Consider the following 17,962-nt stretch of genomic DNA (forward strand, 5'->3'; position numbering starts at 1 on the left):
CGTGTGTACGAGGTGTACGGAGCTGAGCCGCGTGTGTACGAGGGGTGCGGAGCCGCGTGTGTACGAGGTGTACGGAGCGGAGCCGCGTGTGTACGAGGTGTACGGAGCAAAGCCGCGTGTGTATGAGGTGTACGGAGCAAAGCCGCGTGTGTACGAGGTGTACGGAGCAGAGCCGTGCGTGTACGGAGAGGAGCCGTATGTGTGCGAGGTGTACGGAGCAGAGCCGCGTGTGTACGAGGTGTACGGAGCAGAGCCGCGTGTGTACGAGGTGTACGGAGCAGAGCCGCGTGTGTACGAGGTGTACGGAGCAGAGCCGCGTGTGTACGAGGTGTACGGAGCAGAGCCGCGTGTGCACGAGGTGTACGGAGCGGAGCCGCGTGTGTACGAGGTGTACGGAGCAGAGCCGCGTGTGTACGAGGTGTACGGAGCAGAGCCGCGTGTGTACGAGGTGTACGGAGCAGAGCCGCGTGTGTACGAGGTGTACGGAGCAGAGCCGCGTGTGTACGAGGTGTACGGAGCAGAGCCGCGTGTGTACGAGGTGTACGGAGCAGAGCCGCGTGTGTACGAGGTGTACGGAGCAGAGCCGCGTGTGTACGAGGTGTACGGAGCAGAGCCGCGTGTGTACGAGGTGTACGGAGCAGAGCCGTGTGTGTACGAGGTGTACGGAGCGGAGCCGCGTGTGTACAAAGTGTATGGAGCGGAGCCGCGTGTGTACGAGGTGTACAGAGTGGAGCCGCATGTGTGCGAGGTGTACGGAGTGGAGCCGCGTGTACGAGGTGTACGGAGCAGAGCCGTGTGTGTATGAGGTGTACGGAGCAGAGCCGTGTGTGTACGAGGTGTACGGATCGGAGCCTCGTGTGACGAGGTGTACGGAGCGGAGCCGTGTGTGTTCGAGGTGTACGGAGCGGAGCCATGTGTGTACAAGGATACGGAGCAGAGCTGTGTGTAGGACATGTACGGAGCAGAGCTGAATGTGTACAGAGCTAAGCCGTGTGTATACAGTGTAAATGTTATGTTCTGCAACTAAGAACTAAGGAATAAGAGGGAAAAGCTGTCCCTGCACTGAGACTCTGCTTAAACCCTACGCTAGACTGGTGCCCTATTCCTTGTGAATAGCCCCACTGAAGATCCTGCACTGAACTCAAAAAAAGACCTGAAGGAAGGGGAAAGGGGTCCCTAAAAGATCTAAGGACTGGGAGCAAAAATAGGTGACCTCCTAAAAGAAAAGATGGATGCAGGACTCTGCTGTGCTGGTTGTCATGGTGCTCGATGAGCTGAAGTTTATGTGTGGGGTAGGAGGGATTTACAGGGTGGATGTAGCAGAGCCATGTGTGTACGAGGTGTATGGAGAGGAGCTGTGTGTGTATGAGGATACGGAGCGGAGCTGTGTGTGTAGGACATGTCCGGGGCGGAGCCGAATGTGTACGGAGCGGAGCCTTGTGTATACAGTATAATTGTTATGTTCTGCAACTAAGAACTAAGGAATAGGAGGGAAAAGCTATCCCTGCACTGAGACTCTGCTTAAACCCTACGCTGGGGTGGGTGCCCTATTCCTTGTGAATAGCCCCACCAAAGATCCTGCACTGAACTCAAACAAAGACCTGAAGGAAGGGGAAAGGGTGTCCCTAAGAGATCTAAGGAATGGGAGCAAAAACAGGAGACCTCCTAAAAGAAAAGTTAGTTGCAGAAACGAAGATTAAAGGAAACAAAACTGGTGGAACAAGAAGTCCCAGGATATCAATTGTCTTAAGCACAAAATACTAGCAGGGCAACTTAGCCAGAGCACAAGCGTAACAACACTGCTGTCCAGCGAGGAGTGGGAGACAGGTGCTGAGTAATAAAGTGTGAAGAGATCACGTGACCAAGACACCCAGCACCAGAGGAAAAGACTAGAAGCCAGCAAACCACAAAAAGATGGCCGAAAAGTAAAACTAAATAGATTCTAACAATAAATATATGAAGCGAGGCAAGAGTAGATCGCATGTAGCGATGCCCAAATATTTTAGCAGCCACGGTCACACGAAGGCGACAGTGGGAAAGTGTCACAAGAGGTGGACGATGACGAGACACAATTGCCAGAAAGTCAGGAGGAGGACCAGGGTGCAGAAGTGGAAGACGAAGGAGTAACTGACCCAACCTGGCAGGAGGACATGCAGAGTGAGGACAGCGGGAAGAAGCAGTGTGGTGGCCGCAGACAAAAGGCAGGCAACCGTTCCCCGTAACACCAACACAAAGGAAGTTGCCAGAACTGTTAGGTCTTCCTGAGTCTGGTTGTTTTTTTAAAGACTCTGCCGATAACCCCAAAAAGGCCATTTGCACCACCTGCCAGGCCAGCATCAGCAGGGGTGGCAAAACTAGCAGCCTGACCATCACCAGCATGATTAAGCACATGGCAGCAAAGCACCCGACTTTGTGGGCCGAACACCAGGGTCCAGGAGCAGTGTCTGCAGGTGGCACCATTGCTTCTTCCGCTGTTGTGCATGCAAGCCAATCCTCTGTCCTTGGTGCATGCGAAGATGCCTCCTGCCCTGCACCTGTCATTGCACACTCTCAAGTAGCAGCATCAGGAACCACGTCCTTGTCCCAGCGCAGCGTTCAGTTGTCCACACCCCAGTCCTTGGAACGCAAGCGCAAATACGCAACCAATGCCCCACAGGCCACACTACTAAATTGAAACATTTCATGACTGCTTGCGCTCAAAATGTTGCCTTTTAGGCTCGTGGAGATGAAAGAATTCCGCAACCTGATGGCGACGGCCGTCCCTCGGTACTCGATCCCCAGCCGCCACTATTCTCCCGGTGTGCCGTCCCCGCATTACACAAGCACGTGTCCCAAAACATTAGCTGTGCCCTCAACAACGCAGTTACTGAGAAAGTCCACCTAACCACGGACATGTGGACAAGTGCTTGTGGGCAGGGATGGTACATCTCACTGACGCACACTGGGTTAACATAGTGGAAGCTGGGACCCAGTCGGACCTTGGGATGGAACACGTCCTCCCGACGCCAAGGATTGCGGGCCATAGGTCAATCAGGGTTGCCCCCACAGTCTACAGCTCCTGCAACTCATCCTCCTCAGTCTCCTCCCCCTCTTCAGCCTCCATCTCTGAAATGACCACATCAGGGCCGCTGATCTCCCGACGGCAAGTGTGAAGGGAGGACTGGGGAGCAAGGCCGCCGGTCGGGGTACTTCTGCTGCGAGCAACCGGGAGATGACCGACTAGCACCGGTCATCTCTCGGCTGGGTCGCCGCTGATCTCCCGACGGTGGCCTGCGTGTTTCAAATCCGGCGCCAATTCGCGGCTGGGCTGCGCCAGTCGCTGATTGGTCTCGGCCGGCTGGCCGCGACCAATAAGAGAAGCGGTGTTTTAAATTTCACGCCAATATCGCTGATTGGCCGCGACCAATCGGCAGAGCAGTGTTTAAATTTGGCGCCAATATACTTCCGCTGCGAGCAGCCGAGAGATGACTGGCTAGCTCCGGTCATCTCCCGGCTGCATCGCCACTGACCTCCATGCAGCTACCGTTGGGAGATCAGCGACAAGTGTGAAGAGAGGACCAGGGAGCGCCGCCGCCTAGCGCCGGTCATCTGGCTGCATCGCCGCTGACCTCCGTGCGGCAGATGAGCCGCTAACGGCCGCCATCTTGTTCTGAAATCCCGAGTCGCTGATTGGCCGTGGCCGGACCAATCAGCGACGCGGGATTTCCTGGACTTACTGACAGACGGGATAAGCCGATTAGATAGTAGATATTATTCCATGCAATTATTAACAATTGGAAGCATTAGAATTTATCAGAAATATACAGTCATTCCGCAACAGGGCTACAGAAATACGACTGCTAAACATCGCACGCACGTCACAGACCTTAGGAGTAATCTTCTTCGATGGCTTCAATGTATGTGTGCGCATGTCCGTGTCGTCAAATGGAGATTTCTCCACGACATAAGCTCCATATGAATGCTGGGAATGAACTTCACACCATACGTCATACGGTGATGTGCATGTGCATAATACCCGACGGGGCAGTCTCCAATTAGAAGAGTATATAATGGCGGACTCAGCTTCTTGGTGGCACCTTGTTTTTTGATAACGTATATGTGAAATGCGCATCAAATAAGGGTATTATCCTTCTCTCTCCCTGGTCCCTGCAGTGTACCGCATCATGGGTAAGCCCTAGATAGTTGAAAAACTAATATGTATCTGCTGTGTATACAAACTTTATTTGAATAGGTCAGTTAGCATGATAAGTGGCAGACTTTAATGTGGATCAGCTATAGTGATACCAATAGAAATATGGTAGATGCTATTTTTTTGACCCTTTATGCACAACTGCACTTTATTTCCTGCTGACCACAACACTGTGATTTTCCCTGTTCATCACATGCATATACATATACACTGTAATGTTGATTGCGTTTAACTAATTATAGCCCATGTACTTCACATAATTAACCTGCAAACCATTCAGAGACTGTATTGTGGCAAATCCTTGGTACTACCTCCATACATGTTTTTATAAAACGTCATGTTTTATATGTATTAAATAAAAGTATATTTTATATTCAGCTAATTTTCTCCAAGTGTTCTTTGTAGGCTATATACAGTATATATACAGTACAGACCAAAAGTTTGGATACGCCTTCTCATTTAAAGATTTTTCTATATTTTCATGACTATGAAAATTGTACATTCACACTGAAGGCATCAAAACTATGAATTAACACATGTGGCATTATATACTTAACAAAAAGTGTGAAACAACTGAAAATATGTCTTATATTCTAGGTTCTTCAAAGTAGCCACCTTTTGCTTTGATGACTGTTTTGCACACTCTTGGCATTCTCTTGATGAGCTTCAAGAGGTAGTCACCAAAAATGGTCTTCCAACAATCATGAAGGAGTTCCCAGAGATGCTTAGCCCTTGTTGGCCCTTTCGCCTTCACTCTGCAGTCCAGTTCACCCCAAACCATCTCGATTGGGTTCAGGTCTGTTGAATGTGGAGGCCAGGTCATCTGGCGTAGCACCCCATCACTTTCCTCCTTGGTCAAATAGCCCTTACACAGCCTGGAGGTGTGTTTGGGGTCATAGTCCTGTTGAAAAATAAATGATGGTCCAACTAAACGCAAACCGGATGGAATAGCATGCTGCTGCAAGATGCTGTGGTAGCCATGCTGGTTCAGTATGCCTTCAATTTTGAATAAATCCCCAACAGTGTCACCAGCAAAGTACCCCCACACCATCACACCTCCTCCTCCATGCTTCACGGTGGGAACCAGGCATGTAGAGTCCATCCATTCACCTTTTCTGCGTCGCACAAAGACACCGTGGTTGGAACCAAAGATCTCAAATTTGGACTCATCAGACCAAAGCACAGATTTCCACTGGTCTAATGTCCATTCCTTGTGTTCTTTAGCCCAAACAAGTCTCTTCTGCTTGTTGCCTGTCCTTAGCCGTGGTTTCCTAGCAGCTATTTTACCATGAAGGCCTGCTGCACAAAGTCTCCTCTTAACAGTTGTTGCAGAGACGTGTCTGCTGCTAGAACTCTGTGTGGCATTGACCTGGTCTCTAATCTGAGCTGCTGTTAACCTGCAATTTCTGAGACTGGTGACTCAGATAAACTTATCCTCAGAAGCAGAGGTGACTCTTGGTCTTCCTTTCCTGGGGTGGTCCTCATGTGAGCCAGTTTCTTTGTAGCGCTTGATGGTTTTTGCAACTGCACTTGGGGGCACTTTCAAAGTTTGACCAATTTTTGGGACTGACTGACCTTCATTTCTTAAAGTAATGATGGCCACTCGTTTTTTCTTTACTTAGAATTTTTATTATGGCAAGAAAAAAGAAGATAACAGTCTATTCATTAGGACTATCAGCTGTGTATCCACCAGACTTCTGCACAACACAACGCATGGTCCCAATCCCATTTATAAGGCAAGAAATCCCACTTATTAAACCTGACAGGGCACATCTGTGAAGTGAAAACCATTTCCGGTGACTACCTCTTGAAGCTCATCAAGATAATGCCAAGAGTGTGCAAAGCAGTCATCAAAGCAAAAGGTGGCTACTTTGAAGTACCTAGAATATAAGACATATTTTCAGTTGTTTCACACTTTTTTGTTAAGTATATAATTCCACATGTGTTAATCCATAGTTTTGATGCCTTCAGTGTGAATGTACAATTTTCAAAGTCTTGAAAATACAGAAAAATCTTTAAATGAGGTGTGTCCAAACTTTTGGTCTGTACAGTATTTGTGTCTGAACAGTCAGCGGGACACTCAAACTGCTTTTTTTATGGAAAAAAGGCAAAAAAGTGAATAATACTGAGATTTGAACCGTGGAACTGCAAAACCACAGTTCTAGTTATCTGGCCGAAACCAGACTCTTTTAAACAGATATATTTGTGTCTGAACACTCACAGACACACTCAATTTTTTTTTTGGGGGGGGGGAATTGCCAAAAGGTTAATAAGACGGGTATTTGTACAGCATGACTGAGGAAAAAAAAAAAAGAGGATTTAGATGAAAAAAGGATTTTTCCTGGCCCCTGAGACCTGGGGCTAAGTCTAGCAATTTGAGCAAGAGCAGCACACAGGACTGTAATGCAGTGTTTTGTTGGTATAACCACTGCGTCTCCTATACAGCCTGCCTGCCTGCCTGATTTCTGGGATGGATATTAGTCCTCAGAACGACTGTTAGTTTGATTTTGCAGGCTTTAGAGACCCTACACTAAATATTTCGCAGGATATATCTCTCCCTAACTCAGCAGCACTTTCCCTACACTGTCTGATCCGGAGCGCCTGTGTCCAAGATGGCGGCGCCCGGTTTTAAATACTTGAGGTGACGCTGTGCACTCAGCCAATCACTGTAATGCCCACAACCCACATGGCTGAGGCATTACAGTGACTGGCTGGCAATCCCTGCATGTTCATTGGCTCTGTAAAGAGCGCCAAACATGCAGGGCGGAGACCCGAGCTCCCGCCCGAGTAACCCGAAAATGCTCGATGCTCGCCGAACATCCCGAGTAGTGAGATGCTCGAACGAGTACCGAGCAGTGTCGAGCATGCTCCCTCAACACTAATAATTGTATCTTGAATATGTTTTGGTAAACAGCTAAAATGCCAAAACTTGTGTCACTGCCCACATATTTTCTGGACCTAACTATCAAAAGGTGCTAATGAAATGAAATTCTCGCCAGATGTTAGTAACAATCCATCGATTCCACACATATAAGAAATCAAACCATAGATGGCCATAAATTAAGTTATGAAAAATGGTAAAAAATATTGAACTTACTTACTGAAATTTATTTAATACTCCATACAAAAACCTTCATTGGTGATGACAGCTTTAAGTCACATACATTGCTCAGGTAAGAGTACTTCCAAAACAAGAAATAGGTGTGTACAAGAGGTAGCTGCTCCTAGTAAGCACCTGTACACACCTATTTCTTGTTTTGGAAGTGCCAGTCAGCTTTTTCTGTTTGTATGTATAAGCTTTGACTGAGCACTCCACCTCTGTTACCGCGGTGGAACCACTGTGGAATGGTACAAGGAGGGACCGGAGGGGTGTAATTGCGGACCTCACCAGGACCGACCTTGGCTATACTGCGGCTTAGTCGACTCTGTGAACCAAGGAAGGGAAGGTGGACCAGGTGCTACTCCAGGACTGACCTTGTGTGAGAGCAGGCGACTTCCATGGGGCTTCCATGGGGCATATGACAGGCGCCGACTGTACGGCAGCATGGCTGGCAGATAGGCACGGCTGGTAGGCAGAATGACGGGCGCGGCAGGTAGGCAGACTGGCGTGTACAACTGGTAGTGTATTTTTTTTAGCAGTGTATACAGTACAGACCAAAAGTTTGGACACACCTTCTCATTTAAGATTTTTCTGTATTTTCATCACTGAAAATTGTACATTCACACTGAAGGCATCAAGACTATGAATTAACACATGTGGCATTATATACTTAACAAAAAAGTGTGAAACAACTGAAAATATGTTAGTTTAGGTTCTTCAAAGTAGCCACCTTTTGCTTTGATGACTGCTTTGCAGACTCTTGGCATTTTCTTGATGAGCTTCAAGTGGTTGGTCTGTACTGTATATATATGTTAATGTAAACATTTACGAAGACTTCACAGGTAAAAGTCCAATTTTACTTTTCATTTTGAGCTTTTACAGACGGCCTCGATAAATGTCCAGATTGACCGGTAAATCCTAGGTTTTACCGGTCTTCTGACTTTTACAGTAACATGTACACTGCTCAAAAAAATAAAGGGAACACTCAAATAACACATCCTAGATCTGAATGAATGAAATATTCTCATTGAATACTTTGTTCTGTACAAAGTTGAATGTGCTGACAACAAAATCACACAAAAATCATCAATAGAAATCAAATTCATTAACCAATGGAGGCCTTGATTTGGAGTCACCCCCAAAATTAAAGTGGAAAAACACACTACAGGCTGATCCAACTTTGATGTAATGTCCTTAAAACAAGTCAAAATGAGGCTCAGTATTGTGTGTGGCCTCCACGTGCCTGTATGACCTCTCTACAATGCCTGGGCATGCTCCTGATGAGGTTGCGGATAGTCACCTGTGGGATCTCCTCGCAGACCTGTACTAAAGCATCCGCCAACTCCTGGACAGTCTGTGGTGCAACGTTGGTGGATGGAGCAAGACATGATGTCCCAGATGTGCTCAATCGGATTCAGGTATGGGGAATGGGAGGGCCAGTCCATAGCTTCAATGCCTTTGACGCGCCCCCCGGGCCTTTGTAGGATGCTGGGGGTTGTAGTCACCGTGGCGGCGACCCGGTCCGTGCCCAGGGTGGTCAAACCAGTGGCAGTCTATTTGTGTGATATTAATGTCCGACTATGCCACCTGTGGATTGCGGTTATGAGGAACCGCCGCTGCGGAACAGACCGCTGAAGCTGATGGTGTATGCAGCTAGATGATTTGACTCCCCACAGGAGGAATGTAGCTTCAGGGCAGCGTGTGTGGATGATGGTGGTGATTGTGCAAGGGAACAGCAGTAACGACTCAGAGTCTTTGCAGTGCAGTCCAGGGTCTTTACTGATGGCAAATATTAAAGCCCCCCCGGGAGTACGGGCTAGCGATGAAGGCCTGATCAGTCTGAGAGCAAACATAGAATTCTGCTGGCTAGGTGGAGTTGTAGGCCTGCCGTTTTGACTGCACTCTTTCTGGCTATCCTGTTGTAGTCGTGTGGTAGCCCACATCCCTGACTGTACCGTTTGGTGCTCACCCGTATGGCTGGCGACTTGGGCCCTTGGTATTCCTTGCTCCTCCGTGGCGGCACCGGTCCCCTTCGTGTGGCTAAGCCTCTGGGCTTCCTTTGGCCAGGGGACCTGAAATCCCCTGCCATGTGGTTTCTGCTGCTGGGTGTATAATCCCTACAGCCTCGGACTCTGGTGTCCGGTTGCTTGTGTCTCTGGCCAGGACGAGCTCTAACAGCTCCAGTCCCTGGCTCTCTGCTCCTGTGTCCTACAGTCTCCTCACTCTGTCCCTGTCTCTGACTAGACTAACCCCGCGCCAGATCCAGTATATAAAGGGCAGGATTCTCCCCTTCCTGGCCTGGGGCAGGAGGTGATGCATGTAAAGCACTCCTAACCAGGAAACTCCTGCTTGCTCTCAGACATGGTATTGCTACCACTGTGGCAACCAGACCCCCTTGGGTGCCACATTCCCCCCTAGTGAATTTTAGTACTCCGGGACTAAACACATTTTATGAAAACATATGTAACAGGGTATAAGCAATAACATCAACATATCAACATATTTACAAGCAGCTTAGTCTTTAAGGTCACAGTTTATCCGTAACGGAGTGTCCATTTCACCCAACAAGGTGTAGTTTTGAAAGGTGTGGGGACCTGTCCCCATAAACCCCAAGTTCCTGGCCTTGGGCGTGGCCGCAAGGCTTAAGCTATCTACTTTGGACCATAAGAGGGCCACGCCGGATAGGTTTTTCTTCCGTGGCCAACTTCGAAAGAGGGCACCAAGTGCAACTATCTACACGGTACAGTTCCGGGTATTCATTGTCCATAACCTGCCAGTACATGGACCCTGTCGGGTAACTAGAAAAACACAATTAGTATTCAGGCAACAAACATTAAACATTTCAACAGTTGCAATACACAGGTATGTATATCACATTTAGATTCTCCAGCGGGCAGGTATTTGACCCATGGTGCTCCTGGTGGACCTACGCAACACACTGTCTGTTTGTGTCCTTTCTGGGTCCCCCGTTTCTACCCTTTGTGTAGTGGGCTCACTAGTGTCTGCACTACAAGTATTTTGAGGTGTTACTGGTAGGTTGGGCAGTTTCCTACATGTCCTTTGGCTTACCATGGGCACGGCAGGTTCGCTACTAGCAGAGGGTTGATTCTCCTGGTCTGCTGTCGAGGAATCTTCTGTCTCCGGGGCCAATTGCTCTTCCAACTCTACTGGATCCTCTGTAGGCTCTTGAGGGGCTGGCTGGAGAAACGTAAGGACGGGCACAACAATGGCATTATTTATCTGTGTCCAGGACCGGGGAAATTCTCCGACTACTGTACTGACCATCTCTTCCCTTTCATCTGCGGGTTGAGGGCTATCTTGGTCTTCTTCAGCACTTTGAAGCTGCTCGGGACATTTCTTCAGGTGGTCTCTGGAGACTGTTGCTGTCGTCTCTCCTCCATCCTTACTTATAAGGTACACCTTAGGGTTTTCATGACTTGATGGTAGTACGGTGTACGGTTCTTTCTCCCACTGGTCATCCAACTTATGGAGCCGCCTTTTTCTCTTTAGGACTTGCTCTCCAGGTGCCAGGGGAACAGCAGGTTCATGTTGATTGTAGATCCTCTCTTGCCTTTGTCTTGCTTGAGACAGTCTCCTCTCAACACTTTCCTGTACTTTGCGGTACTGCTGTTGTCGTTCAGTATCCCAGTCTGTATCTGGTGAGGCGTCCTCTGGTGTCAGGACTCCCATATCCAGGTCAATGGGCAGCTTACCAGGTCTTGCTCTCATCAGGTAAGCAGGCGTGCAGTTGGTGGAATTCACCGGGATGTGGTTGTACAGGTCCACTAGGTCAGGCAACTTTTCAGGCCACAGGCTGCGTTCTTCCAGGGGCAACGTCTTCAGCAGGTCTATCACTACCTGATTCATTTTTTCACACAACCCGTTGGTTTTGGGGTGATAGGGCATTGTCCTTATCTTCTTGCAGCCATATAGGTTGCAGAACTCCTGGAAGACCTCCGCTTCGAAGGCTGGACCTTGATCAGTCAGCACACGCTCCGGGTACCCGTGTGGACGGTAGAAATGCTGCTGGAAAGCTCTGGCCGCTGTCTGAGCCGTTTGGTCCTTGACCGGCACTACCACCAGGAACCTGGAGTAGTGGTCTACGATGGTGAGGGCATAGACGTAGCCTGACCTGCTTGGAGATAGCTTCACATGGCCCAGGGCTACCAGTTCAAGTGGTTGCTTGGTGATGATGGGCTGCAGAGGAGCCCTCTGACTGGCACAGTCTCTTCTTCTCAGGTTGCACGGGCCGCAGTCTCGACACCACCTCTCGATGGCTCCTCTCATGCCAACCCAATAGAACCGTTCATGCAGCAGGACTTCCAGTTTTTTCCATCCGAAGTGTCCCGCTCCATCGTGGTACGCTTCCAAGACCATAGCCACGTCCCGTCTTGGGACCACCACCTGCCAGACCAGCTCATGTGTCCGGGACTTGACATTTCTCCGACACAGCTTCCCTTCATAGATGAAGAGCTTGCTCTTTTCTTTCCACAGCTGTTTGGCTTCCTCTGGAGCATCTGGGTCAGGGTATGAATCAGCTCGTGTCAGCAGCTCTTTAACCGGGAGGACAGCCGGGTCGCTATCTTGTGTCTCCACCCAGCCATGGTGGGGCAAGGGATTGATTGTGGCTCCCTTGTTAGCAGAGCACTTGTCCTTCACACAGGGAGAGCACTGATTTGTCCCGTGGCGGTGGAACGCGAGGAGCTCAATCTCTTCCAGTTCTTCTGGGTCTTCTCCCCCGTCTGGCAAGTTAGGCATCCTGGACAGCGCATCAGCATTGGTGTTCGTGCGCCCTGCCCGGTATTTGATGGTAAATTCATAATTGGACAGCCGGGCCATCCATCTTTGCTCCAGGGCACCGAGTTTTGCAGTGTCCAGATGTGTCAACGGGTTGTTGTCCGTGAACACGGTGAACTTGGAAGAGGCAAGGTAATGTTTAAAGCGTTCTGTAACTGACTGCCCACACCACTGCCAGGAACTCTAGTTTGAAGGAGCTATAATTTTCAGGGTTTCTCTCTGTAGGCCGGAGCTTCCTGCTGGCATAAGAGATTACTTGTTCTCGGCCCTGTTGGATTTGGGACAGCACCGCTCCTAGCCCGACGTTGCTCGCATCCGTGTGGAGAATAAAGGTAAAGGGCTGGCCGTAATCAGGGTACGCCAGGATTTCATCCCCCGTGAGGGCCATCTTCAGCTGGCAGAAAGACTCATCCTCCAGCTTGTCCCATTTGAAGGGCGGCTTCTGGTTTTTGGCCTTCCTGGACTGGCCTATCAGGTCCTGCATAGTAGCTGCCATTTTGGTGAAACCGGGGATGAATCTTCGGTAGTAGCCTACCAACCCGAGGAACTGCCGCACTTCCTTTATGCTGGAGGGTCTTGGCCAGTCCTCAATCACTGTAATTTTATCGGGGTCGGGAGCCACTCCGTCAGCACTCACCACGTGTCCCAGATACTGTACCTTTGGTTTCAGTAGATGGCATTTTGAAGGCTTCACCTTTAGACCAAAGCCTGCCAGGGCGTCAAAAACTTCTGCCTGGTGCTTCAGATGATCCTCATACGTTTTGGAATACACGATGATATCGTCCAGGTATAGCAGGACTGTCTCGAAATTCCTGTGCCCCAGACAGCACTCCATCAACTGCTGGAAGGTTCCTGGGGCGTTGCAGAGCCCGAACGGCATACAGTTGAATTCGCTGAGTCCCATCGGGGTGGTGAATGCGGTCTTCTCCTTGTCCGCCTCTGCTACAGGAACCTGCCAGTACCCGCTAGTAAGGTCCAAAGTGGAGAAATAGTTAGCAGTTTTTAATGCAGCTAGGGATTCCTCTATTCTGGGTAATGGGTATGCTTCTTTGTGTGTTATGCGGTTGACTTTCCTGTAATCTACACACATCCTCATTGTGCCATCTTTTTTCTTTACAAGAACTAGTGGAGCTGCTCAGGGGCTACAGCTGTCTCTTATTACCCCAGCCTCCTTCATTTCTCGCAACATTCCCTTGGCATTCTGGTAGTGTGCAGGGAGTACAGGCCGGTACCTTTCTTTGATGGGTGGATGGTCTCCCGTGGGGATATGGTGTTCTACCCCTTTTACCTGCCCAAAGTCCAGCGGGTGTTTACTGAAGACCCTTTCATATTCTTGAACCACCCGGTATACTCCTTGTTTTTGGTGTGGAGGGGTGGAGTCAGTGCCCACATGCAGCTTCTGACACCAGTCCTCCATTTGTCTCTTGGAGCCGTTATCCTCTGCCGGTTGAGATGGAGGCAAGGGTTCCACTGCTTTTACAGAGTCTTGGTTGACGGTGAACAGTTTGGCTAGAGTGGCATACCGGAGCAAATGTACTTCCCTTTCCCCAATGTTCAAGATGCGGACGGGTACCCTCCCATGGCGAACATCAACTACCCCCCGGGCTGTCAAAATGGTGGGCCTACTATCCGAGTAGATGGGTTCTACCAGGGCTTGGTAGTCTCTACCCCTTAGGCCTATAGGTGCCCGGCACCAAATCATCATTTCACTTTTTGGGGGCATGGCGATAGGGAATGGGTCACTCATCCCCACATTACCAATTTCACCACCAGATACTTCTACCTGCTGCCTTTTCATCAGGGCCCTGATCTCCTTCTGTAGAACCCGCTGTTGGCTGGAACTGGCCGTCTCCGCAACCTGCTGCAATAAGACAATTATTTCTGCAAGACAATTTTCAATGACATTAGTGCCTAAGGTTATCATTGGATGACTTTCACGGCGATCAATGTCCACAATTATCAATCCTTGTGCTGGCAGTTCAACTTTGCCAATCTTGATGGTCACTTCCTTGAATCCCACCTCAGGCAAATGTTCATCTGGGCGGCGGGTAATATCCGAGTCATTCCAGTACCGCTTAAAAAGAATGTAGGGGATGATGGTTACCTGCGATCCAGTGTCTAGCAATGCACTCATAGGAAAGCTGTCCAGCACCACAGGTAAGACCGGTCGTCCTCCCACATATTTGTCTGGCCAGCTTGATGGGTCTGGTGGTCTTATGCCTGGGAGTTGGCCCTCTGCCCCAGGTTTTGCTAGTTTAAATGACAGTACCTTGCATAATGTCCTGGCTGGTTGCAGCGGCGGCAGATTGGTTGTCCGTCCTGGTCGTAGCGGTCGCTGGTCCTCCCTCTGGATGGTGGGATCCTCTTCTGTCGGCGCCACGGGATGTCCTCCGGACTGGAAGCCAGCTGGATCTTTCCTTGGGGAGAAATCTGTAAAGACTGCACAGTTTTGGTTAGCGCGGCTACACTTTTAGTAAGTTCTTGGACCTGATGGTGCAGGTCTGTAGACAGGGCCTTGTCCAGAGTCTGTGCATCAGCTCCTACAGGCTCTGCAGACAAGGGGGCCACCTCCTGGTGGTAAGTGATAGCTGTGCGCCTGTGAGCTGTAGCGCCACCTGGTGCTGGTTCTCAAAGCACCCGGATGGCTCTGTCCTTAAATTGCGCAAAGTCTAAGTCAGGGTTTTGCAGGGCCATTATGCGCAACTGGGTTCGGTGGGCTCTGGACAGTAGACCTTCAATAAATTGCTCCGTTAACAGTCTATTTTCGTCATGTACACTGTCGGGGTCTACCTGCTTAATGGCTCTCAGCGCCTCCTGTAGGTTCAAAGCATAGTCCCGTACACTGTCCTGTGCCCGTTGTTTGCACCCATAAAATTTCATTTTGATCTCTGCGGTGGTGCGGGTATCAAAAGTGTCCTTTAGACGGGCCAGTATCTCCTTTACAGTCCCCTTTTCTCTGGCTGACCAGGAGTTTACTTCCCTCTGGGCTGCACCAATCAACTGGCCTATAAGGATGCTCACTTTCTGCTCCTCGGGCAGGGGTATACTTTGAACAGGCTACTTAGTCTCTCTTTGAAATCGCTCAGGGCATTGTGAACGGCATCACTGCGGCAGCGGCCGTGCTGGCTGTGGAAGTTCCCTCCATTCCCGGTGTCTTCTTCCCCCCTAGTCAACCGTGGCCTACCTTCTCTTTTTTCTTCTCCGTAGGCCGCAGCTCCGCAGGCGGTGGTCTGTGTTGAGGACCTGGCGTCGCGCGCTGCTGACGTCAGCGTTCGCTGGGCTCCTTTCAGGACCTTACGCAGCATCAGTGCGTGGGGCGGGGCTTCAGATCTCGCGCGCTTTCGGCGACCACGCCCCTCTTCTTCCTGCACGGCGTCCCGAAGATGGCGTCCAATGGCGGGAAAACGGCTGCGGATGGCGGGAAAACGGCTGCGCATGGTGGGAAACCTTCACCACGGTAAGTAACACAGTCTGAAAAGGCGCGCAATACCCGGTGTTAACAGGCATGCAATCCTGCGGACTACGCCAAAGTTGACGCGCCCCCTGGGTGGTGTGGGGGAACCCAAAGCCGGGCCTTTGTAGGATGCTGGGGGTTGTAGTCACCGTGGCGGCGACCCGGTCCGTGCCCAGGGTGGTCAAACCAGTGGCAGTCTATTTGTGTGATATTAATGTCCGACTACGCCACCTGTGGATTGCGGTTATGAGGAACCGCCGCTGCGGAACAGACTGCTGAAGCTGATGGTGTATGCAGCTAGATGATGTGACTCCCCACAGGAGGAGTGTAGCTTCAGGACAGCGTGTGTGGATGATGGTGGTGATTGTGCAAGGGAACAGCAGTAACGACTCAGAGTCTTTGCAGTGCAGTCCAGGGTCTTTACAGATGGCAAATATTAAAGCCCCGCCGGGAGTACTGGCTAGCGATGAAGGCCTGATCAGTCTGAGAGCAAACATAGAATTCCGCTGGCCAGGTGGAGTTGTAGGCCTGCCGTTCTGACTGCACTCTTTCTGGCTATCCTGTTGTAATCGTGTGGTAGCCCACGTCCCTGAGTGTACCGTGTGGTGCTCACCCGTATGGCTGGCAACTTGGGCCCTTGGTATTCCTCGCTCCTCCGTGGCGGTACCGGGCCCTTCGTGTGGCTGAGCCTCCAGGCTTCCTATGGCCAGAGGACCTGAAATCCCCTGCCATGTGGTTTCTGCTGCTGGGTGTATAATCCCTACAGCCTCGGACTCTGGTGTCCGGTTGCTTGTGTCTCTGGCCAGGATGAGCTCTACCAGCTCCAGCCCCTGGCTCTCTGCTCCTGTGTCCTACAAAGCTCCTCACTCTGTCCCTGTCTCTGACTAGATTAACCCCGCCCCAGATCCAGTTTATAAAGGGCAGGATCCTCCCCTTCCTGGCCTGGGGCAGGAGGTGATGCATGTAAAGCACTCCTAACCAGGAAACTCCTGCTTGCTCTCAGACATGGTATTGCTACCACTGTGGCAACCAGACCCCCTGGGGTGCCACACCTTCATCTTGCAGGAACTGCTGACACACTCCAGCCACATGAGATCTGGCATTGTCCTGTATTAGGAGGAACCCAGGGCCAACCGCACCAGCATATGGTCTCATAAGGGGTCTGAGGATCTCATCTCGGTACCTAATGGCAGTCAGGCTACCTCTGGTGAGCACATGGAGGGCTGTGCGGCCCTCCAAAGAAATGCCACTCCACACCATTACTGACCCACTGCCAAACCGGTCATGCTGAAGGATGTTGCAGGCAGCAGATCACTCTTCACGGCGTCTCCAGACTCTGTCGCATGTGCTCAGTGTGAACCTGCTTTAATCTGTGAAGAGCTCAGGGCGCCAGTGGCAACTTTGCTAATCCTGGTGTTTTGTGGCAAATGCCAAGCGTCCTGCACGGTGTTGGGCTGTGAGCACAACCCCCATCTGTGGACGTCGGGCCCTCATACCACCCTCATGGAGTCAGTTCTAACCGTTTGTGCGGACACATACACATTTGTGGCATGCTGGCGGTCATTTTGCAGGGCTCTGGCAGTGCTCCTCCTTGCACAAAGGCAGAGGTAGCGGTCCTGCTGCTGGGTTGTTGCCCTCCTATGACCCCCTCCACGTCTCCTGGTGTACTGGCCTGTCTCCTGGTAGCGCTTCCAGCCTCTGGACACTACGCTGACAGACACAGCAAACCTTCTTGCCACAGCTCGCATTGATGTGCCATCCTGGATGAACTGCACTACCTGAGCAACTTCTGTGGGTTGTAGAGTTTGTCTCATGCTACCACGAGTGTGAAAGCACAACCAACATTCAAAAGTGATCAAAACATCAGCCAGAAAGCATTGGTACTGAGATGTGGTCTGTGGTCCCCACCTGTAGAACCACTCCTTTACTGAGAGTGTCTTGATAATTGGCAATAATTTCCATCTACTGTCTATTCCATCTGCACAACAGCATGTGAAATTGATTGTCAATCAGTGTTGCTTCCTAAGTGGACAGTTTGATTTCACAGAAGTTTTATTTACTTGGAGTTATATTCTGTTGTTTAAGTGTTCCCTTTATTTTTTTTGAGGTGTGTATATAAATATATATATATATATATATATATATATATATACAGTACAGACCAAAAGTTTGGACACACCTTCTCATTTAAAGATTTTTCTGTATTTTCATGACTATGAAAATTGTACATTTACACTGAAGGCATCAAAACTATGAATTAACACATGTGGAATTATATACTTAACAAAAAAGTGTGAAACAACTGAAAATATGTCTTATATTCTAGGTTCTTCAAAGTAGCCACCTTTTGCTTTGATGGCTGCTTTGCACACTTTTGGCATTCTCTTGATGAGCTTCAAGTCACCGGAAATGGTCTTCCAAC

Source organism: Phyllobates terribilis, unplaced genomic scaffold (assembly GCF_046119375.1).
Source record: "Phyllobates terribilis strain yellow unplaced genomic scaffold, ASM4611937v1 Scaffold_86__1_contigs__length_6382490, whole genome shotgun sequence".
Taxonomy (NCBI): Eukaryota; Metazoa; Chordata; class Amphibia; order Anura; family Dendrobatidae; genus Phyllobates; species Phyllobates terribilis.